At 37.7% G+C, this 24,715-nt stretch overlaps 1 long non-coding RNA gene across 4 annotated transcripts in view; it reads left to right on the top strand.

Moving 5' to 3' along the window:
• The first annotated feature begins 1,246 nt into the window (after positions 1–1,246).
• The window catches only part of LOC135452688 (uncharacterized), a 118,978-nt gene continuing 95,509 nt past the window's right edge, over positions 1,247–24,715 (top strand). For all 4 annotated transcript variants that reach the window (XR_010441672.1, XR_010441673.1, XR_010441675.1 and 1 more), the window contains exons 1-2: positions 1,247–1,342; positions 17,770–17,857. This is a non-coding gene — a long non-coding RNA (uncharacterized LOC135452688). The remainder of the gene's footprint in view (positions 1,343–17,769; positions 17,858–24,715) is intronic.

Here is a 24,715-nt window from a genome sequence, read left to right as displayed (position 1 = left end):
TGGAATTAAATTGACTAAGTGACTTCTCCAAGCACAGTACCTGTCATATCTTGTCTCCTTTTCATAACTTCAAAGATATGAAAGTCATAAAACCAAGACCCAGAAAGGGTCAGAAGCCACATGCTCCTTTGATTGATGTTTTGTCATATTTTGGTTCATTACTTCACCAGAAACCTTCTCTGCTAAATTTCAGAATTTATGAACTCCCAGAAAATAAATATTATTAAAAACTGGGGAAAAGGGTGGTAGTAGTCTAACCCACATGCATGAATCAAACAATTAGGCCTCCAGGATGACCTCAGAATAAGGAGATACAATAGAGATTGCATTCAATGTATTTGTTATCTATTTCCTTGACCTTACAGCCACCTTAAAATGCTGAAGCACTGTTGCTGAAGGAAATATTTTTTTGCTGCTGTGTACAGAAGTTTCTTCCTAATGAACACCACAGGGTTTACTGATCGCTCTTAATGAGTTAGGAACAAGTGTCCTGCAGGTAAATTGTCACATATTTTTAGAAATAAACCAATCAATGAAGGTGATGTATAGAATGATAGAGTTATCTGTACTTCTCCGAAAGAGAAAACAAATATATCAATGTCCTTAATGCTTTATATAAAAGACACTTAAGGAGCTGGCAAAAACTCTGTTTAGACCTGTGTTTCAGCCCTTAAGAATCAATAACAGCAGTTAAATTGAGATTTAGGGACTCTTACAAACATAACCAGGAACAATATTCAAAGGAATGAAGAAACTGAAGGTTGTCACAGGAGAAAAAACTGATTTTGTCACAATGTCTATGTCTTTTGGAAGAAATAGCTGCCTCTGAATGTTACTGTAAGAGTCTTTTTTAACAATGACCCTTCTGCTGTTTCTTGACAATTACTTTGACTACCTTAGTAACATGTGGTGTATTTCAGCTATTCTGCTAGAATTCAACCAAGGAAATAATTGATGTACACTTTTTAGCAGATATATTATTATCTGAGTATATGTACCAGGATCTACTTTTTATGAAATGCACTAATTCTATTGTGTTTGGTGCAAGGGAGATACACACTTTAAAAAAATGCTGAATGCATTTAAATAATTAATTTTCTGTGGAGGGATAGACTGTAAGAGAATAGTGCAGAAGGCAATCTCACCCCTGAGGAGTTGCAGCTGTGCTAATCACCAAAGATTAGGAACAGGCCTGCTCTTAACAGGCCACAGCTGTGTCCAATGAGAAGATGAGTGCTACAAAAGAGGGGGTTATCTGGTTGAGGAGAGTTGGAGTTTGTTGGCTATGCTGACAAAAGGAGTCAGTGCTGTGAGGGACTGCCTGTGAGAAATCACTGAGAAGGTATGGAATTTTGAATAAGATGACCACAATTTTCATCCTTAAGGGCAGGTTTATATCTTTGTACAGTATTTGCACAGATGTGCTGCATACATGAAGATTGTTTTGTCCAGTGCTGAAATGCAGGAGGCTTTGGCCATCAGCTTGCAGTGCCTGATGCACAGGGAATGGGAAGCTCCTGCTGGGGTTCGTGCAGTCCCTCCTGGGCAGGGCCCTGTGCACAGGGATGTCTGTTCTGCCAGTCACACCAGGCTTCTTTCACGTTTTCCGTGGGAAAGTCTCATGAGTTGAGGGTTCTGTTTTTGGAGTTTTAGGATGTGATGCTTACCTAATAAATGCTCTGATAGAGCTTATATTTTTAAGACTTTTAATCTGGTCTCTTACTCCATGCAAGTCAAACATCTCTGGAAGAAGGATACATAACTGAGCTAACTCTAAAAGCCTTTCAATATAATTCTACCTATCTTGTATACAATGCAATAACTCCCTTGCTCTTTAGAATTTTTATATGCAAAATGGAGAAATATGTTACCGTGAAGTTTTTCAATATTTTTTCTTTTTCACATAGAAATGCAATTTTGCTTAATTAGATAATATAACTGTTTAAAGACAGAAAATCAGGATTATTTTGTGTGTGAAAATGTAATGTGTTACAGACCCCCTTGTGGCAAGATTTTTTATAAGTTTGACCATTATTCCTTCTGTCTTTACATGGAAGTTTTGAAATTGATTCTATTAAACAGGCAATTCAGAGTATATAGCATAACCCCCTAATTATGCAATAAATACATAACTAAATTAGTTTTGTGATTTTCCTTTTATATGTGAATTCATCTCTGTGTTCTTAATGTTGGGATTCTTTTAACTTGTGGAAGAACAGACTTCTGCACATGGCCAAGAGCTACATTTATTTATGCAAAAGTAAGGATTGTCATTAAATATTTATATGTCTCATTTATTTGAAGCTGCTGTCCTATAAAGAACAGACTGCTTTGGGGTTGCTATTAACTGGCCAGGTTTTTGTGACCTCAGTTTAATTCTCAGACTGCTGTGCTCAAAGTTGTCACCTTTTATGAAATATTCCAAGAAAATGTCAACACTGTTTTGAAGTGTAAGTGAAGAGCACATGCTCGTCCTACTCAGTGACCTCAGAGCATCCTTTACATGCTTGTACTTTTGTCCTCATGAGTTCAGTTCAAGAATTTAGTTGTCACATGAGGGTTTATCATTTTATCACCATTTAGATGTCTTTAGGAATTTGCTTGTTGTTCAGATCCTCATTTAGTACACTGCTACAAGTGACAGACATCTGCTTGTGAGTAAGTCCTTTCTTGCTTGCTGTAAATGCTTTGCTCATCTGCCTGCATTTGCTGCTTTGTTGCCTGGGGAGAGGCAATGTGGAAAATGTTACTTAAGGAAAAAGTTTGTACAGCATGCTGCATGAAAAAGTCCTTGGTTTCAAAGCAGTAGGGCTAGAGACATGGACTGCTCTTAATGACAGGCTTGTTATGAGTTTTTTAGGTAATAATGTTGAATGTTATTTGTAATTCAGTTCCCTGAATTCTGCTCTGCACTTCTGTAAAGTTTTGCTGCTTTGGTTTTACTGTGTTGGGTCGCAGAATATGCCATTGTTTTATTTATGTCTCATTATTTTTAATCGATGTATACTTTTCTGTATTTTCCTGTTTTAAATGATGTCCTGCACTGTGAAAGCACTTGAAAATTTGAAAAACAAGCAGTAAAATGCAGAGTTCTTGATGTATCTGTGGAAGCTGGTGGTCTGTAAAAGTCAAAGGTATTGATACACGCTTACATGTTTTGCTTCACAACAGATTAATGGATTATTTTATGGTAGCATGGCATTATAATCTTTATATGTAGTAATTTTTTTGTTGAGTCTTCCTTGTAGAATATTTCAATTTTTGTTTTTTCTACAGCCTGTAGAATACTATGGGTTCAGTTCAGAAGTTGACCTCCTGCCTATAATTCAAATATAATGGTTATTTTTGCTAAATTTTACAGCTCCATTGTGAAGATACCTGTTCAAGTGATTAGTCTAATTGTAAATTATTAGTATCTATTGACTCAGTGTTGCCATTTGTTAAAGGCAATTTTACTTCTGGAAATAGAAATTTACCAAATCAAACTGGATTTTTAAACAAATAAGATATTCAAAGACAACAGTAGCTCATTGGCTGGCCTGGAGTCATGACATGATATGAGGTATGGATCTTGTATAGTGTTTAACCTGTATTTAAGTTGCATGGTCAGAATTAGTGATGCACAGTCCTTGTATGTTATTTTCATTTATAATAGGCAGAGCACAGAATTCTACCTGGAATTTTGTCTGGCTTGTTTATTTAGCATATAAATATAATATGATTATTAGGGGAGTTTGCAGTGCTTTGAGATTATTTTGAGGCACATAAAAAATCCTTCTACTTTGACTAGCTGTAGATATGAAGAATATGGCAAAATTATATATTTCATATTAAATCCATCACTTAGACTCATGAGCACTGAGAATGTACTTCTCTAACTTTTCAGTTGGTTTTGAAAGATGACCTAAGTAAGATTATATTTTTTTTTATCTAATTTGCTTTTCTTGCCTCTAATGAGTCTGAGTTGTAACTGTTTGAATTGTAGCTGGTGTTTCTATTTGATCTGTTAGTTCAAATATGCCATGTCACATCAAGGAACCCTTGATTTATTTCCACATCACTTGCAGATGGATTTGCCAAGCAAACAATTTTCTTAGAATTATTTAGGTTATTTTTGGCCTTTTGTATTTAGTGAGGAAAGTGCAATAGATCACATTTTTATTAACATTTCTAAACGCGTGCATATTATACTGTATTCATCTACCCCCAAAATCAATATTGGTTGAAGCTTGTTAAGATGACTGACAGGCTGGTTATTACTTCTGCCCTCCAGTGACTGTCCACATGGATATTCCCAGCCATTCACTAACACTGGCTGATTTTGGCTTAAAAATGAACTGATACATAGATTTATAGACTGTGCTGCTTTTCCTCAAATTAGTGGTGTATAGATTATTTTACTTTCAAAACAATATTTGTTTTATAATTGAGAGACATGCAACATGTATAAGAGTTTAGAGCTCTGTTCACTTAAAATATATTAATAAAATGATGCCTTTATTAACAGTTGTGGTGAGAAAATAGAAATATTGGATATGCTTGAAATCACTTAAGAGAATTTCTTTTTCTAAATCACCATATTAGTGAAACAAAAAGTTTATTAAGAAACTTTAAAAGCTCTTTGAAATATCTATGAAATAGATTAGGAAGAAAATATAATTCCAGTTAATTGTGCTGCTGTTTACTGAATCCTCAGTAGAGAAGTTGTGAAATATGAAAATCAGATTTAGAAAAAAAGTTAACTGGCAAATTGAACAAAACTTTTTTTCTCCTGGAAAGGGCAGATCTCACAATAAGGTTATTTACATACAGCAGAACAAAATCAATGAAGTAATTTTACTTTCTGTTTTCTCCTCTGCTGTATGCAGGTGTAATAATTCATCTTGACTGGCTGAGCAAGGAGGGATCCTGGAGGCTGTGGATCTTTCTCTTTATTTTTGAACCTTTACATACAGCAGCTCATGAACAGACTCCTTTTCCATATTCATTTTCTGCAATCCTTTTTTCACTGAGTAGTTCATTAAAAATATTTAATCATACCTTTCCTGAGATGCCCTTTTGCACAGCAGTTTCTGAGTTCTGTCTCTGAGGCTCAGTGGAGCACAGTGACAATGACACCTGGTCACTGCTAAACCCCTCCGTGGGGCTGGCAGGCACCGTGTCCTGAACTGCCCCAGGCTGTGTCTCAGCCCTTCCTGTGCCCTGGAACTGCTCTGAGAACTCAAGAGAAGGAGGCTCTGCCTTTCACTCGGGTGTCACAGAACTGTCCATCAAATAAGCAATGGGGAGGGCTAATCTTCAGTTCTTACTTTTGTTAATAAGGGAGTTTGTAAGACATTATTGGTGAAAGAATATTCTTAAATCCTAGAAATGAATTTGTGAACAAGTTCTGGAAAAAGAGCCTCTTCATGAGCTTCTTTCTGTGAGTGTTGCCAAAATATACTTTTCCACAATCCAAAGTGAGTTTCTTTGGATTCTTTCCACAATCCAAAGTGAGTTACTTCCCACTTACTCAATTTTGTGTAATTAGCTATTCACACAATTGTTAAGTTCTGCAGAGGCTACTTTCAGATTTATCATTAATTTCTTCAACCAGTCTGGAGACAGACCCATGTAAGAAACAGGCAGCATTCCATTTAATACTAACAGCTATACTTCTGGTTTTCAAACACATCCAATATTAAATGGAAAGTAGGCCAAAGGGATGGATACTGAACCTACTTTTTCTTAATGTTTATAGGAAGCAATTGGAAAGAAATTATATTCTGTGGGGGAGTTAAATGATATGCACTGCATCAGTGCTCTGGTCCTGCAGGAGGTAGAACTTGTTCAACTGCCTGCAGGATGCTGAAGGAGATCATGAGGTTTCCCCACCTCTATTGATCATGTGCCAATTCTCTATAGGCAGCAGTTCTTTCAAAGAGATTTAGATGATGTCACAGGAAAGAAAAGATTTCTCCTTTCCAACTGAAATTCTTTATATGCTGCAGGATACTTTGGTATCTTAACAGCACACAGTATATTTTTCATAATGTGCTCCATTTTTATGTGTAACTGTTAAAGAGCAGAATTTAGTTCTTTTTTTGGTTTCATTTTTTCTTTCTCTAAAAACTAATTTAATTTGCATGAGTTTGTTTTTTGAGGAATGGGGAGGCCAGGTTAATCAGTCTTACTAAGTGATAGAAACTCTAACTACAAAATAAATTCAGCAATGTACCTTACAATACACAAAAGCTTGATCATAAAAATAATGCAAAGGTACCATCCTCATTCCTTCCTTAGCTCTTTGAAGTTCTCATCTAAAATACTGCAAACTGCTAACATTTATAAACCGTGCAAAGTAAAATATTCTGTATTCCTGAATTGCCTGCTGGTACTGAAAGTTATAGAATTTTCCTTTACATATGGACACCAGAAAAGAATCTATTTCATGCGGGTAGCTGGAATAACAATGCCAAGTGGTGTCTTTTCAAATATATGGTACAGAAAGATTTTTCTTTATTGCTTACTTTTAAATTCAGTGATACTAAAATGGCAAAATAACATTGGAAACTTTCACTAAATAGACAATGTGTTATAAAGTAGGCACTTTTTTCCTTTTCCACTTTCTACTCACAGAATCAACACTGAGTTGAAATTATGCAAGTTCACCTCTTTGCTTGAAATATTTCCCTTTCTCCAAGAAATTTCTGTATTTAATAGCATTTCTCCATAGAGATCCCTGGATGTTTCAGCACTGCTCAAGTCCCATTCTGAGAATTGAAATAGTGCTTTGATCCCATGCTTTGAATCTTTCAGAGGGACAAATCCTCACCCTCTGTGAATTTGTGTCCCTCCCCTATGCATTGTTTTCTATTGTCAGCATTAGTGGTTCCAGAGCTATGTTGTGAATATGGGACTGTTTCCTCAGTGTGATTGTAAATCTTAATTTTTAATTTCATGTGTCTTGGAAACCAGTTTCCTTTATCTGAATCAGTTCAAAAAGATCCAGTGAATGAGGAGAGAAGAAGAGGGGATAAATATGAAGGGTAGTCATGTTTTAACTAAAAATATTGGTCTGCCTTGCCTGGGGAAGACATCAGGAGCAAGGCTGGTATTCCATAATGGCTTTTTTAAGGTAGCAAGAGTCATAGCTTCAGCTTTTTCCTTGTCTTGTGAATCAGATGAAGTTGCCAATACCCCTTCCTCTATATCAGACATTTTACTTATTCTGCAGTCTAAAAGCTGTTTGCTGACATTTAGAAATTGGTGTTATTATTATCTTATATGTATTAGAATTATTGAGAGGGTGCACAAGCACACAGTACCTTGTCTGCTTGATCTGCCACATCTGTTTTTCTGAAAACTGTTGAAGATCTGGAACCAAAACACTTCCTGTTCTTGAACCTACTGCTCATTATTATATGTAGTCTCTTTAGTTCTGAATGGTTTCTCAACACTGTTGGATAGATATGGTGATCTACAAAGGAAAATAAATACTTAGTTTAGGATGTTATATATAGCATGCCAAGCAGGGGAAAAAGAGAAAGAAATGTATACCTTGTTTAAAACTTCAGAAGGGAATCATTCACTGAAGATGTGCTGTTTGTTGGAAATGAGGAAACTCTAAGTACATCAAGACACTTCTGGTTTTACTTCCTTTGGTTCTGGGCTATCAATTATGTGGCACAGGAAGTTTGGTGCTCTGGAGGTTTTCTTAGATGCTGAAAGTGGCTTCAAGTAAACTTTTTATATGCTCAGAACTTCTGGAATTGGATGCTTAGTGTCTCAAGTGGAGTAGTAGCACACTCTATAAATCAGCCTTCTGTGGGCACTGTATTGTCTGTCCAAAGGCTGAAAGGAAGATTTATCATGCAGTGTTTGTAGGATGCTTGGATATTGACTCTCTCATTGTACTTAATAAGAGGAGGAGACACCAGTATAAGAATAAGGGTTCTAGCTTAACTGATTATTTTCTCAGTAGTCAGCTGGTTTTTTTTCAGTAGTTACTCAGAGAAAAGCTGTCCTACTGAATCAGTATGGATTTCAAGAGGATCTGTTGCTGGGAAATTTTCTATATGCTTCTTTTTATGGTAAGTATTATGATTCTTTAGTTTGTAACATTGAACAGCAAATTAAAAGAAAAAAGGCAGTGGAGTTTCTTACCTAGACAGCAAACACAGTCCTGTTTAGCAAAGATGGAAACTGCAGCAGAGATCTGAGAAACAAGGAAGTGCCAGACAGAGGGGAGTTGTCTTCCTTCAATCTTCTGGAGCTAATTTTCTCTGACATCAGATTCCAAGACTGTGCTGACTGGGACCTGAACAACTTCTTCACTGTAGAGTCATGTGCTGCCTGTTGGAGACAGTAACTTAAACCCAAACACATCTTATAAAATCAATGTGGTACCTCTTCTTCTTGGACTGGGTTTGACTTTGGACTGTCCAGGATAATACTGTTATTTTTAGAGTGATCAGGGGATCTGAGTCAGCCAGCAAATGAGCCAAGGTGAATTACTCCAGGAGGCAGAGACACTAAGGTGTGAGCAAAGAGAAAAGGTCCTCATGCTGTAAATGATACTTTAAACCAGAGCTTTCCATTATTTGTCTCCTCTGTAATTTAGAACATATAACCCAGAACACAGAGGTGGAAGCAAGAGAAATTGATGTCTTCTGTGTTTACTGGCTGCTTTGGAAGTTTTTCACCTACCATTTCTACTGAGCTCACCATATTTCCACAGAGTACAATGGGAGTAGAATTTAAAATTGTACTTTCTGTGATGTATGCATGGTTAATGCATAGTCATTCTTGCTAGCATTAACTTAATTTTTTAAAATGAACTTAAAATCAACTGTGCTAGAAAATTTCTTATAAAAGTATGGAAGGCTCTGGATGATGGAACTGACTTTTTTTCCTTAAGAATGAGTAAGCATTTCTGGGACACTGATAATCTAGAAATTTTTAGTTATGATTTTTTCATTTTAAGTTGTCCTAAAAAGTGGCATCCTTGTGACCCTACCCTTGATATGTGCCTCCTATATAACATTTGAACTTGTTGACAGATTTTAAACAAATTTGGCATGGGTGAAAGTCATAGAGGTTGGGTCTGTTCACATTTCATGAAAATGAGAGTTAGATATTGGAAAGAGAGAGAGAGAACTGTTATGTCCTTACCCAAGGAAGACAACAAAATTAATCTTAGGTTAAACATCAGGGAGTCCACATAAACTCACTGCTGAGACAGAAATCTCAATTATTATTGATAGTTGGAGGCTCAAAAACTAACCAGGGAAGTTTTTTTTTCTTCTCCAGTTGAAAAGAGCATCCATATACTTTGAACTGGAATAACTTCAGACATTAAAAAAAAGAAATTAAAAATGCAATTATAAAGCTTTGATGAGAGCACTCAGGTCTAATTTAGAACAACCTGGACTGGGCATGAAATGGCTCTAAAAATAGCAGGGCACTTAAAAAACTGGGAGGGATACATGGAGGAAATACAAATTTACAAAAGACTGAATGAGTAAAGATGGAGATCTGCTGCCACTATTTTTGTTGCCACTTTATCACCTAGAGAAGAAAGAGATGAGGACTTTACATATAGTTTGGAGTTTAAGGAATGATTTGTCATCCCTGAGTTACCATAGCATCTGGTTTCCCTGGTTACCAGTGACCATGGAAGGGACACTAGGGAAGCTGAAGGCTGCTTATATATTTATTTTTTGAGACAGGAAAAGAGAGAGAGGGGTCAGAAAAGATTTTTGTGTGCATGAGAACAGAATGTGAGAATAGTGCTGGAGGATAACAGTTGGGAACAGATTTTTTCTGAAATGGAATTTATAGATTTCTTTTCAGTGCAAGGAGTTAAGTAGTTGAAAGAAAAAGACTGGTGGTGAGAAACAGAAATTCTGATTAAAAAATGAGGAGAAGAGCCCTAAGGCTGTCTGCCTGAGATACTGGAGGTTGTGTCAATACAGGTGACACAGGGTGTGATTTGACCAGATTTCCTCTTTACCAGGGTAGCACTGGACTGGTCCTTTCTGAGCTTGGGATTTTACAAGCGGAGATTTACAAATCTACTTATGCCATGGACAGCATGTTTGTGGCCTGTTGAATTACTGTCAATAGAAGAATAGATATGGCAGATTATAGCAAGGAGGGTTCTCAATGAGCATTTGTTTGCTGGTTTCAGCATAAGAACATTGCTTATTTTCCCTTTTGCTTTCAAACTTATCTATTTCATGTTCAGAAAACCTTTTGAAAGATGCCACACTGTAACAGACACCATATGCAACAAACACTCCTGGGCAGCTTTGAGTTTGATCTTTAGTGGAAAGCAGAGGAAGGCTGTAATTGCTTTCATCCTTGAGACTTGTTGACACTTAATCAGAGCTCAGATTTCCAGGGAGGAATTATTCAGGCTTGGGGAGTTTTTGACACCTCTACATTAGTAAAATATTTTTTTAGACATTTTAATATTCTTATTCCGCAAGGACCTGTTCATGTCAGAGAATCTCATACAGAAAATTTCCACTAATGCAAGAGTGGCTCTGCTGCCCTAGTTCCAGTATCTGAGGCAGCTTAAATGGAATAATTCTGTTTTGTCCCTGTGTTTTATCCATGATAGACATTTCTTTGATATCTTCATTTCTAGGGCAATTTACATGTACTTGACTGGACCAGCTTCTCTTAAATAAAAAAAATACAAAGGCTTAAATATAAGACTACTCAACTTTATCCTGTGTAAACTCTTGTTTATGACTGAAATTGTAAATCGGTCTTTAATATCTTTTATTTCTTTGCACACAAGCCAGATGGTAGCAAACAGATGATTTTACTAGCTGGATAATTTTAAGCATGTGGTTACAGTGTTGTGAGTAAATACATCATTTTGCTATGTTTCATTACTGAGCTTTTTGATGTTCCATTCAAAACTTAGTAAATAAATTTTAATTTTTGGAGATTTTCTTAGTTATTTTATTTTCAAGATGATTTAAAATACTGAAAGGCATGTCATTGTATATCTTCAAAGGTAGAGATTTTTAGAGGAAAAAAAAAAGACAACACAATGTGTATGAGTCTTTGAATTCATTGAGGCAAATTTACTCTGAATTTGACTCTCAAATTCAAGGTTTTACACTATTAGTAACTATGATGTGATGATGATTTAAACATCCTGAGCATTTTGGTAGTCTATTGAATAACTTAATTCACCAGAGACCAGGGGAGAAGGCTTTTGTAGAACTGTAATAGTATTTTGAGCTTATTCATAACAAATTACCAGCTACCATAGATTTAGATGAGTAATCTGGTGACTTTTGTTGATTTAGAATGTATGAAAGTAGAAAGAGGATTTACGTTTTGGTTCTTTGGATTTATTTTGCTTATATTCCCTTTTATTTGCCAGTGTAACTCAAAATATTTGTTTCCAAATCTGAGTTCGGATTCCAAAATTCTCTCAATTTTCTTATTTATTGTATTTTTTTAATTGCATTTTTGCCTCTGTTTTTAGAAGAATATCTGTGTTTTGATCCCAATTTGCATGAGTGCAATGTCAAATGTTCACATGTAAATGGGGGGTTACTTTTGCATGCCATCATGCATGCAGCCCCCCTTTGCTTTGGCAGGTAGGCAAGAGCTAAAATGCAAATACAGGTTAGCCTCTGTGTTGTCATGATTCTCATTCATGTGACAGCAAAAGAGAATTTTAGAAATGGATTGGAGGAAGGTGTTTCAGGCTGGGAAGGCTCCCCTTATCGGCTTGAACCAGCATCATGGGCCAGTTAAGTGAAAGAATCTACTGGTCCCATGCACTGTCTCATTATTCCCATAAAGCATGTTTTGTGTGCAGCAATAAATTGGATTCCTTATGGAAACTTCTTCTTCAGTAATAGTTCCACTTTGACATGAGACAAGTTTTACAGAAAATGCATCTCTGCATATTCTACACTTTGGTGCCCACAGCCAGAGCTCAGTTCAGCACTTCCACCCTGGGGGCTGGAGAGGTCCAAGAGCCGCCTTGGAGTGGCATGTGAGCCCCAGGTGCCAGGGCCACTCCTGGCTCTGTAGGAGAGGGCAAAGCCACTCCTCATGCCTACAGTGACACACACAATGTCCTCCTGGACTCAATCATGGGAAATGCTGCTCATCTCCTGTGCCACTCTCATTCCTTCCAGCCTCTGATCAGCGGTAGGAAGGTTTTCAGCAATGAGATTGCCTCCCCCACCCTGACATTTAAGGTAAAATCTCCCTTTCCTCAGGCAGAAGTACTTGTGTCAGGCTTTGTTGATAGGCACCAGATAGCTTTCAGTTAATACATGAACTGCATGTTCTGACCTCCTTTTTTAAAAAAACATATAGAGACATTTTTCTTATAGCTATTCTTCCTGAAACATGTCTGTCTTGTTAAATATTATTCCTTGCATGCTGCTGAAAAATATTTTATTAAAAATATGACTTATTTAACAGCTAATATGTCTAGGTTATCATTTCCTTGGTAGAAAGCTTTTTCCCTTTATTTTTCTTTCAATGCTCAGATACAAGTGAAAAAACCCCCAAAAATCCTCCAAACCCCCATCATAATTGCCTAACTCCAAGACCAGCACAGCACACAATTTTGAGGAAAATCTGCCATGAAAAAAAGAGAACATATATTGGAAAGGACAGAATGCAGTTAAAATGTTGCCAGTGTACATATTTTGCTACTTGTTCATAAATAGTAATTTAATTTTCTGTTCTGTTTTGCTGACATATTCCAGAAATCCCTGTCAGAAGGTGCTTTGTTGACCTTAACCTTACTAAATTTTACAAGCACAGTGGTAGTCACTTTCCTTGAAAAAGATATTGTTGCCAGTAATCATTGCTAAGTCTAACCCCATCTATCCCATATGTGACAATAAAACTGGCCTTTTCAAAAAAAAAAAAGAAAAAAAGATGAGAAAATAAGAAGAGGTGAGAGAAGAAAAAAAAAATACATTGATACTCTGAATTTCACAGTTTAGCAGAGAACTTTTTAACAACCCCACCCCCAAAGTCCCACCTGCAGCTTGTTAAATAAATGCTTGGTGAAGACACCACCCCCAAACCCCCACAAGGATCCAGGTGTTGCCCATTTGTGCTAACGATTTGTAAGTGAATCCCATCAAAAGGGTGGCTCAGCAGATTAAAGCTGAGATATTTGAAGAAGCTTGGGAGGGAGGATGGTGGTAGTCCTCTCCTGCTACAGCACATTTGCCCAGAAGGTTGCTAATTGCTGTGCAAAATTTCTCCAGAGATTTAGAAGGTGTTGGTAATTGGTAGAAAGATTTCAATTTATTTTCCTGGGTGAGATGTCGTCTGAGGTGAGAAATAAGTTTTATTTAACAGGAGCAAAAATTAAGTAAAAGCTGGAAGGATGGGAGGGAGAGGCTCCTAGGAAAGCGTGATATAATAACATTTTTATTGTTTTCCCTGCAAATAGGCAGGAAAGTTGTACTAATGATTTGCTAGAAATGCTTTAATGTCTCTTGCTGTGCACAGTTATCTTGTGAAGTTTGATTTTTGTGTCCCAGGAGGCTGCAGAAGGGGAATGTTCCTATACTATTTCACATCAACCGCTAGTCCTGTACAGAAAGTTGGCCTTACAATTTTTTTTAGATATGTCCTGAATGCTTATATTAAAAATTAGGATTAATTGCTATTCAGTTAAAGATATGTTTTGGATGTATGTTTCTGTATTCCTAAAAGATGAACTCTTTCTAAAGTAAAAATATCATTAAATGAAGGTGGCAAGTCAGCACAACCCTGTTGCAGCAGTATCTTCAGAGCTGCTTTGTTTTACGCTGTCTTTCCTGAGGAGATCAATAATGGATGGCTGACATAATTCTTTCACCACTCAGAAATGAGAAAGCCTAAATGCATTTCTTTAGGGCAGGCATGTTTTTCATCCTGAGCTGAAAAGCCTGTAATTGAGTGAGGTTTATAAGTGTGATTGCTATTGGTGTGTGTTCCAATCTGATGTGCCTCTGAAAGGTTCCACTGGCATTTACCTGACTCTTAGGAATGTTGACCTCATCTCCCAGGCTGGCCAGGATGTGAAATGTCTGTGCTGGGAGACACATATACAGAATAAATCTCAGAAGCATTGAGGTTTATCTTATGATTGTGTTGGTAACTTCCTCAAAGTTTACTGGTTCTACCTTATTTGCATATGCTGTAACTTTAAAAAGAAAGCGGAGCTGAGAACAGGGGTCCATCCCCTTGCAATATTGCTCATATTTGTATCTTCCTGGTAAGGTGATTGGAAAGGCTTATTAAGCTTCCTGTTGATAGGAATGTGGGAAAACTGGAGAGCTTCTTTAACTGGGCTGTTCTGCTGCTATTCATAGGTCTACAAGTTTGGGAGGAATGTGTGCTTCTGAAATGATGTGTGTCAGTATGGACATCCCTACAGCACAAGACTCTAAAGTACAGTTCCTATTACTAGCTGCTTTTGGGTCTCCAATAATTTCTACAAATGAAAATGTACCCAAAGGAAAGCAGGGGAGCAAAGAATTGCAGGTTCATTGTGACTCCAGAGTGCTGAGTGTAGCACAGATCCCTTTCTCATGGCAGCTGTCCTTCCAACCACCCTGAATACCTTCCCCTTCTCCAGGAAGCCCCTGTGGTGGCCCAGCTCTGGGCAGGAGCCACAGTGCCCCAACTGGCTGTGCTCCTACCAAAGGGGCATTCACAGGGCCAGAGCATTTTCCAGACCCAGGCAGACTGTGCTGCTCTTGCTTGAGGGGATTTTATTTAGTTCATCTTTGGAAGACTTTCTGTGGTATATTTACAATATATTCTCTGGAACGGTTCAGGTATATGGAGGCATCACTATGGCTGTAAGACAGACTGACATGGTCAAAGACTTCATCCTATCTGCTGATTTTACCCATCTTTTATATCAGATTAGCAGTCTGCTTTGCACTGTGTTCATCCCAGAAGTTTCTTGGAAAAAACCAACAGAATTCTGTAATTTAATGTATTACTGTTTTCATCTGCGGTTTTGGAAGGCTGTGGATAAGACAGATTGGTTTACAGCACGTGTGAAATGCTGTTGAAATACAGAACACAGATGCACCAGCTCTTTTCACTAGTAATTGCTATTGCTGAGAGAAAGGGAAATTCAACTTTGATTAGCATTTTTGAGGGGCTGGTTGGGATTTCTGTTGTTTGTGAAAGGAAGGAGTGATTCAGGGGGTGTCATGGCAGTCCTGGCTGATGTCACAGTGGTGGCTGAGAGGGGCTGCCAGGTGCCACATGATCTTGAGGGTGCTGTGGGTCCCAGCTGTCCCTCCCAGGTATTGCTGTGGGATCTCTGTGGAGCAGTTGGGGCTGCTCCATGTGGGACAGGGTTGGTTCCAGATGGTTCTGGAGTCACTCTAGCACAGGGCACAGCTGAACCCCCCAGCAATACCAGTTGTGCCTCGGTGGGTATGTGTTTAGGAGGGCAGAAAATGCTGGGCAAAGGCAGAGAAAGAGCAGAAGGACCACCACTAAGGTGCATGCCATTGTTGTGTACTTCTGTGATTGAAGGTGATGTGTTGCTGTTAGTTGCACATAGAGAAACTTTATCTCTTAGAAATAAAATAACCCCCTAAATGCTGTAAATCAGCACCACTTGTGAAATCCACACTATGTCTTCCTTGCTGTGTGAACTCAGTTCTATTGGAAGCAGTATTCCCATGTTTGTTTTGATACACAGTGGAAATAAAGTACTAGTTCTCTTACCCACAAATATGCTATGTGTTTGTGAATTGAGTTTCAAACTCTTTTATCAACACTGATTGCTGCCTGGGGAAATGATTCCAATATATCAAAGCCTGAGAGAAAAGAAAGCCAAGGGTAGCTGGATATTTCAAAGCAGAATAAAAAATGAGCATTAGAATTCATGACAAGTAAAAGCAATTTGTAGTACAGAGGTAGGCATTGTATTAAATAAATGCATTTAAAATATTGCATGTAAATGAAGTAGATGTCTGAATTTAAGAAGGAAGAGCAAGTGCTAGGCATTAGTGTTTAATCAGGTATTTGTAAGTAGTAAGAGACTTAATTTAAAAATAGGATTACCTGTAATTCACTCTGAATACTTAAAAAATTCTTCTTTATCAGAATGACTCACGTTTACTCCTATTAAGCAAGATTTTATTCTTAAAGTAGGTTTCTTCATTTCCTCTACCTATAACACAAAACAGTATTCAGTGTAGAAACAGTGGGAAAATATTCCTAGGAGCAAAATATTTAGAGACAGAAAAAGGGGTATCATTCACTTTCTTCATTATCTTATGACAAGGACAGCCTCCTAGAAGGAGTGTAAAGTACTTTGAGTGCCAAATTGAATGACACTCACCATTTAATTTTTTTCCTCAAGCATTTATTTTCAGCTCATGAGTACATCTATTGTGTTTTCCTGTTTTCCAATGGAGATGTGGCAATGTCATGAAAAAGACACTTCTGAACAACCTTAATTCTCAGTGTCAATTATATAATTTTGGAAGCATGACTTTGTCTTAGATAATGGTAAAACAGCTACAAATGAGGCAAAATACAGGAAAATAAGCCATTGTAAAAATAAGTTAAATTAGTGTATTTCTTCCATAATTTTAGGATGTGCATAGACTGCATTCCTGTTTTGCCTTATACATTTTGGATGTTTAGAAGGGCAAGAGCTGAATCTGGTTCTTTTAACATGTTGTGTAATAGGTGTTCATTTGCAAGGAAAATGCTTTATCTTAGAGTATTTTTCATTTAAAAGACATTAATTACTTGCTGGTCTTAAGAGGCAGCAACAATTTCCACCGTTATGTGGCTGCTATTTGGGATATGTTCACCATTTTTATTAGATTCCAGTGTTGAACTTTATTTAACTGAGAACCCTGGGGTTTACTTGGTGACATACAAAATGTGTGTACATGCCTGTGTGTGAGATTTGAACAGGCAGCCACTTTCTCTTTTCAAACAAAGGACATCCATAAAAGCAATGCGGAGCATTGCATTCAGTCCTTGTTTCAGGGCTCAAACCTCTGTATGCAATTGAGGCAATTTTGGTATTGCTCTCTAACAGGCAATTTCATTTTGGTAAACTCTCTTCAGATTGCTCAAAAAGCATGCCTGCCAAAATGACACATTTTGGTGGCAAAAAGGTTTTGAAGCAGGAAATCTTCTGTGGTTTGAATGATTCCCCAGCTTTAAAGCCTGGCAGCACAACATGAAACATGCCAGCATTAGATTAGGTTGCAAGTTGATTTCAATTAGACTGTACAATGTGTTTGTTTTTTTTTTTTTTAATAATTTCCTTCTCAGCAATTCTGAAAGCTTTTATTTTAGTGGTGTGAAAATATAGATGTCTTAACTGCCTTGAAAATAAGATCAAGGTAAGGCAGACTCAGGTCCTATTTCAGTCAATATGGCAGTGATCCTATGGACCTCAGACTCATTGTTTGATGCATAAAAATACAAATAAAATCATTAGGCATTGACACATTTTTCTTTTTAAAAATCATGTTGATGACTTAAACATGAAGCAGTGCTGTCAGATGAATGTGGCTGTGTGGTGCTATGACTTCAACGTGTCCTGGGGAACCTGTCCTGCTACTTTAATGCTTGAGTTGTAAAGCTCACAACTTTCAGCATCATATTCCAATTAGATTTGATCCTCAAACACTCTTGTAAACACAGCTCATTTGTTACCTGGACTTTATAATTTTGTCTGGTCTCAATTTACTGCATGCCTGTATGACACAAGGCCCTCACTTGTGTATGTTCTTTTTTCAGATGAATGGCAAGTGGACAAGTTTGTGGTGAAAGTTAAAACACTTTAAAGGACATATAATCTGCTGTGCTTTTCAAAATCCCCAAATAGGTAAGATAAAATCAAATTTGATTCTAGATGCAGTTTTGCCAGTCAGGCACCACTATAATTTGACAGGCATGATGTGACACAATGAAATCTGAATGACATAACCTACTGTGACATATCTGATAGGCCAAGGTATAAATTTAATAAACATTTCCAATAAGTTTCCTGTACTTGGCCTGTCATGGCCCCAGCCATGCCTCAGTGTTCTGCCAATTGTTAGGTCAGGTATTTGGTCTGAAACATCACAAAATGTAAAAGGTTGCTTATTCATGGGGAGCTCCATAGGTGTTTCCATGTACATTTCCTGGATATTCTGCATCTGAATAATATTGCAACTGTATAGTTATTCCAATGTAGGCATCTGTAAATCATTGTACATGGTCAGTAGAGAAGCTGCCAAACATATGGAATCACTTAACCTACTTGCATATAATCTACCTAACACTGAGATACTGTGTTGTGGCTCTCTGTGACCTAGTTGGCTTCTTTCTGAAGTTCTTAGGTGTTGAAAAAAAGAAGAAAAGACACAGCTCCAGGGTTTCTTCCCTATAATTTATCATGACAGTGGCTTACTCAAAGAATTAAAAGCAAGGTATCTCTTCATCTACTCCTTTGGATTTACATTGCTGCTGCCATGAGAGGATTCTCTTCTAATTCAATGAAAACCAGTTGGTGCAGCTAAACTCCCAAACCTCCTGAAGTGGCATTTAATACATAAAATTAACAGAACATAAAATACCTTTTAAAAGAATTCTTCACACTAACCCTTCAGCCAGTTTTCAGTTATGCCTTGGCCCCTTTTCTAGCTACTTAAAATTAATGATTTGGAATCCAGAGTTTTATACTTCTGGAGTCATCTAATTTTTGTGATTTCACTGGGAATTGGCAGGCTCACAAATGTAGTTCATAATTAGAATGTATTTATCAAAATCTGCATTACCTTATTATATAGCAAACCATATTAATATTGCATATCACAAACTATTTGCAAATATCTATTTCTAAGAACTTTATCTAAAAGCCTTGTAAACAATTGGAGTTCTTTTAAACAACAAACAATGTGATTTACAGCACTTCTGAAATAATTGCTTTTACAGCCTGGGACAAAACTGCTACATGGTCTATTCCAAATTAGCCTGTGTGTTTGCTAAAAAAGGGACTTGGGCTATGGAAACCAGAAAGCAATCTTCATGTATTACTTCTTCATTTGAAATATCAACCAAAGAATCATTATAAATTAATATGCTTATATCACCTTCTGCCAAAAAACCTTGTATATGTAAACTACTGTCAAAAGTGTCACTGCAAAGTATGTCAGGAATACACCAGGTTGTTCTGTAAAAATAAGAAACTTATGTCCATGTGATTCCAACATTGAAGGTGACTTATGCTTTCAAAATAAGTGTCCGCAGAGTCACTCAGCATTCATATTTCATTTGAAATTCTTGCCCTTTATTATGGAATATCTTCATTGATGAAGGGCATTGAAATAACTAAAGTCCTGATATGTGCTGGTAAAGACAGGAATAAACTGTACCCTGCTCCTGTATAGTAAGAGCACTGCAACTGTTCAGCCTCACTAGGCTGACATAGCTGGAATATCAAACTCCATGCTCGCGTCTGCACAGAGCAGGGACAGCAGAGGTGAGCACTGTCACCTTTATTGCAAGTAGCCAGATGGTCCTGTTATTTCAGTCTCCTGAATAGATAATGGGTAGCTCAGGAAAGAAGTTCTTATTGTCAGCTGAGGTGTAATAAGTTCTGGACACAGACTATTGCTGTTTATAGGTCCTCTTATTGTTTTAGATGCTATCTAAAATAATTTTCTTAGGCACACTAGATTATAGAAGCTAAGTTTAAATAAGAATATTGCATGGTATTGAGTCATGGGAATACTAATAGTCTATGTTGTTCAGGGAATAAGTCTCAGGCACAAATGTTGTGATCTGGTATTATATTTAAGGTAGCTATTGGTCATTATAAAGCATTTCTGAGGTATATTATTTGGTAAGAAAGCTATGCATTATATTTCAGTAAATTTGACATAAATTTATAGGGAAGAAGTAAAGACAGAATGCTGGTAACAATAGGTTCTGAAAGAGATTTGGGGATGTATGTTACTAAAAAATACAAGTCTTTGTAAGCTATATTGAATGGGTGTATTCAGCAAGTCCAAAAATATTTTATTTTGAAATCTGTAGCTGTATTCATCTGTTTCAAATCTCTGGCTGTGTTTTTGTCCATTTTCTACCTATCTGTTCTCTGCTGTACTTGTGTTTTTATGGCTTAGCCCCAAGAGGATATGCAGAAGTAGTGCTGTGGCAGACCTTGCTGAAACCTCTACCAGCTCACTGATGCTCACTTGTTTTAATTTCTTCTCTTTTTTCCTCTCACTTTTGAAACCTTTGTTCAACAAACAGTCCAGAGATACCTTGCTAGTTACTTTGTATTAGATGTGCTGACTACCATCAAAATGAAAAAGTGGTTTTCACCAAAAAGGAGTTGCAGAAGTTAAATTAGGATTTAACTGGTCAAGAATGGGACAAATTCATAGAATGGTTTGGCTTGGAAGGGAACTTAAATATCATTTAGGTCCACCCCCTGCCATGGACACTCATTCTGAAAGTAGCTTCTCTAGAGCTGCCCACCTCTTGAACTGCTTAGTTTCCAGCTCCTCCTTTACTCATAGAAACAGTTTCACAATACTGTTTTAGTGACTAGAAACCTCCTGAAAACACAGTTCAGGTGCAGTAATCCTACAGCAAGAAGTTTAATTTCATGCATCTAGTAATGCAGTACTTCAGAAACTGTGTTTAGGAGCTACTCTGTCTGAAAGGAGACATGTAAGAGACTCAGTGACAGGAATGATGGCATAATTGCCCAGTGCAGGAGGATTTGCTGTAGTTCAGAAGAAAATCCAGTACTATTGCCAGCGGTAAGAGACTTGAGATACTTGAAACAGAAATGTATAGCTTCACACCATTCCAAGAATAGATTTGTGCTCATACAGCTGAATTGCACTTTGGGTATGTTCTCACTCCTTTTTTCACCCCAGAAGGAAAATACATGTAATATTCCATGAATCGCATGCATTTCCTTTTCTGAGGAAACTATTTCTTATTTTCCCTCTCTTCTGTGGAAAATTCAGTGAATTGGTTATAGAATGAATCCTTGGTAACAATGACTCACTTACATGTTTTTTTCCCAGATTTGCGAAGGGTTTGTCAGTGCTCTGTTCTGATTATACTTAATATTGTAGTCCTGGTGAAAAAGCTATTATGTTAAAGGTGCTTTACACCGCTAGAAAACTTATCTTGCCTTGGAAGTAGAAACTTTGGTTGCTCAGCAGAGTTTATGCAATTGTTGTAAGCCTCATCTTCAAGTGTCTGCATTTACACTGTGCTTGCCATACTGCCCTGGTATATCTGTGAAAGGAGCCTCTTTTCCCCCACCCAGCCTCAATATAAATAAGATCTAAGTTACCAATGTGATAGTTAACTATACATTACAGTTCATTAAATAGTCTTAAGCCGGGTGGGGGAACAAATGAAATTCATCATTAGCAATTGAGTTTGAGTGAGTGTGTGTGGGTGCGTGGGAATATGTATGCTAGAAGAAATAAATGCAGATTAAATCCATTAGCAATTTTTTGCACACCTCATTAGGCAAAATATCAAATCCTACTTAGCTCTTCTGCTCTTATTAGACAATTTAAACTGTACTGTTCCATACCATGGAAAGAATAAACCAATCCCTGGTGTAGTGTCCCACAAGTGAATTCTCAATGTCATACCAGCTCCTTGGGCTCATCATGTTGTGATGTGCCTCAGTGTACATTGCTCAGCATGCTGAGAGAGCCTGGCAACCCTAGAGGGGCTCTCTGGAAAACAAGTGGTTTTTACTACTTCTCACAGCACTGTCCAGGCTCTCTGGAGCTGTAAATGGCTTAAAACATTTGTGCAGCTCTAGGAGTGTGTTGAAAATGCCTCCCATTGATAATTGCAGAAAAAGTTGCTCTCTCACTCCCCTTGTCACAGCAAAGTATGAAAATACAGATTTATCAAAAATTGAAGTTTTCTTTCTGAGAGTCACTCTTGTTAGTTTTTATTGGAATAATTTATTGGGTTGATGTTGGGATATCTGTGTCAGAGGTTGTGGATTAACCATAACTTTGTCATTTCAAGTCAATTCCACTACTTTGGGAAGTGTTCCCAACCTGCCCTGACCTTCAGCTCATTCCTGTCCTCCTTCATGCGCTTATGCTGGCACAGAAATGGAGAAGAAAGGGGGACAAATTGGTTTAAAATTATCCTGGCAAAATAGGACTGAATTAATTTTGATACGGCTAGGTTTGCTGGGCTGGCTCACCATCTAACCTTGCAAATACTCCATCACAAAAGAAGGAAAGAAAGTACAGGCTGAGACTGCACAGAGGGAGGAGACAAAAGTGCTTCATTTAACTGTACTTGTCTTACAGCAGTTAAGGTTTCCATGATACAGTGGCAATAATATAGTCAGTGGTTCAAAGGAAGCTCTATAATGCAAAGTTGAACAAAAGTAGGTGGGAAACTTTAAAGGGAGTTTGATAGCAAGAATTTGCCATTATTTTTGCAGATAAAGGGGAAAAAAATAGGGTTTCCTCTTGTTAATTCATTTACACACAGCAAGAGGCATAAAAGAAAGTACAAGCCAATATTTTAAGTCTATTCTGAGTGAAAGTCTAAAAAGCATGGAGATACTGTCTTTAATCCTTTCTCTTTGCTGTTATTTGTTACTCTTTCTGATTTGGAGACTGAAAAGTGCTAAATACCTTTCTTTCCTTGCCCAAACCATCTTGTGCAATGCAAGCTTGCACAGTTTAAAAGCATAGAGCTCGCTTAACTAGAAGGTAAATCAGAATGAGAGGAAAAATTCTCTGCTGAGTACTCAAGGTTGTGGTCCAATTAACTTTTCTTTCTTATTTATGAGTAAAAATGCAGTAGAGTCAGAAAACAGTAACAAAGGCACTTACTTCCTCTCCATGTACAGTATTAGAGCAGTATTTAACTTTCAAACTAGGTTAACTGTATTTTTAGCTTCTGTCCTCTCCTTACTTCTTGCAGATGCTGGAGCAGGTAGAATTTCCATTTTTACCTCACTCTGGAAGCAGCAGTGTATAAGAGAATAGCTGAATTCTTGCAGCGCCACATGTAGTGTTCTTTGCTGCCTTTGATCATTTGTCATTTTGATCATTACACTTTGAGCAAAGTAGTTAATTGATCCTTTCTCATTGCCTCCTTCATGTCCTGCCTGCTATCAGCTTTGGTCATTTCCTTTATATTCAAAAATGTACAGGAAATAGTCCTGCAGGTCTTAGCACAAATGGGCGTGCCTGTCGTTCTGCTGTGAAAGGAATGTTCCTGGCGCTGCTCACTTGGTCAGGAATGCTTTGGAGCCTCACCAGGGTGTAGCTTGTACCTCATTATGATTTCTGTAGCTGGTAGGTGCACATCACATGCTGAGAAGAAGGGCCAGAAGAAGGAATTGGCAGGCAGGAAGATTTTGAACAAAGGCTCCTGATGCCTCTATCCTCTGTTCAGTCCCACAAAAGCAGATCCCATGTGGGATGTATAAAAGTGGCCAAGTAGAGGTTCGTGCTCTTAATGGCTTTGTGTGGACTTATAAGGGTTATGGTTCCCAGGTATCCCAGTGAAACTGGGACAGTCTGGACAAAGTGGAAGCAATTCCAGGAATTTTATGAGTACAGCTTGTACTGTCCCCACCCCACGTGAGGGCAAGGGGCTGCTGGCTGGGTCTGACAGTGTGGGTCACTGACACATAGGCTGGAAAAGAGATGGGCCCCCTGAAGAGACCTAAAGGATGGAGTTTAACCTTCTAAACAGAAAATCTAATTTTCTTGTTTTTCTTGTGTGTCATCCAAACAGAGATAGAATCTCCCTCAGCTCTTGCATGCTCTCTAGGTTCCCTGGCCTTACTAAAGGAAGGGAATTCTGTCAGATGATGGCATATGGGCAGGTGCTCATAGCCATGGGGGAGCTCATGGCTCAGAACAGGCCCTCAGTTGCATTTAAAACTGGGGATGGAAAAGGAGAGAGGAGGAAGAAATTTCACTTTGTGTCAGGACTGCCTTTTCTCCCACATCATAACCCATTCCAAATCCCTCTGTTAAACCTTGGATACATTGTATGCTAAGCAAATAATTTCTCCTATTATATTTTACATGCAATTCTTCAAATTCAAAGGTCACCAGCCAGACATGTAAAATGACTTCATGAACGACTTCAGCTCGTTAATCATGCCTCACTGTTGCAGTGCCTCTCCTCTGTTCATTAGAATAACATTTCTTTGCACTTTATGGCAAACCATCATTATAATACAGAACAAGGACAACAGAGTGTGAAAGACTTTTTTTAATGAGACTTCATAGCTGCTCGTGGTGGGACTCCTCATCCTGTTTGCTCTTGAAAGAGCTGTCTGACAAAGGTTCAGGATTTTGCCTGATGAAGAGAGCCAGAAAGAGTTTCACAGGTAAAACTGTCAATGAGCTTACAGAAAACTGCATAAACTTGGCTTCCCTGTCAGCTGAGCTGTCAGTCTTCAAACAAATGCAGAGAGAAAATATTTAATTGTACTCACCACACACAAGACATTTTATGCTGTATCATTGTCATTTGCAGCTGTTCTTAAATCATGGAGAAAAAGCAGCAGCTCAGGATCCCCAGGATCTTGGGTGGACTCGGGACATAATAAGGAGAAACTTTGTACTTTAATAATTACCAATCATCGAAGAAAATAAGTTGTTAATCAGAACTTCTAATGCTCAGTTGCATCATCAATGCTCTTGCTGTTATTTCAATATTA

This window comes from Zonotrichia leucophrys, chromosome 11 (assembly GCF_028769735.1).
Source record: "Zonotrichia leucophrys gambelii isolate GWCS_2022_RI chromosome 11, RI_Zleu_2.0, whole genome shotgun sequence".
Taxonomy (NCBI): Eukaryota; Metazoa; Chordata; class Aves; order Passeriformes; family Passerellidae; genus Zonotrichia; species Zonotrichia leucophrys.
The sequence above is the reverse complement of the archived record's forward strand: the minus strand, read 5'-3'. Positions and strand labels throughout refer to the sequence as shown.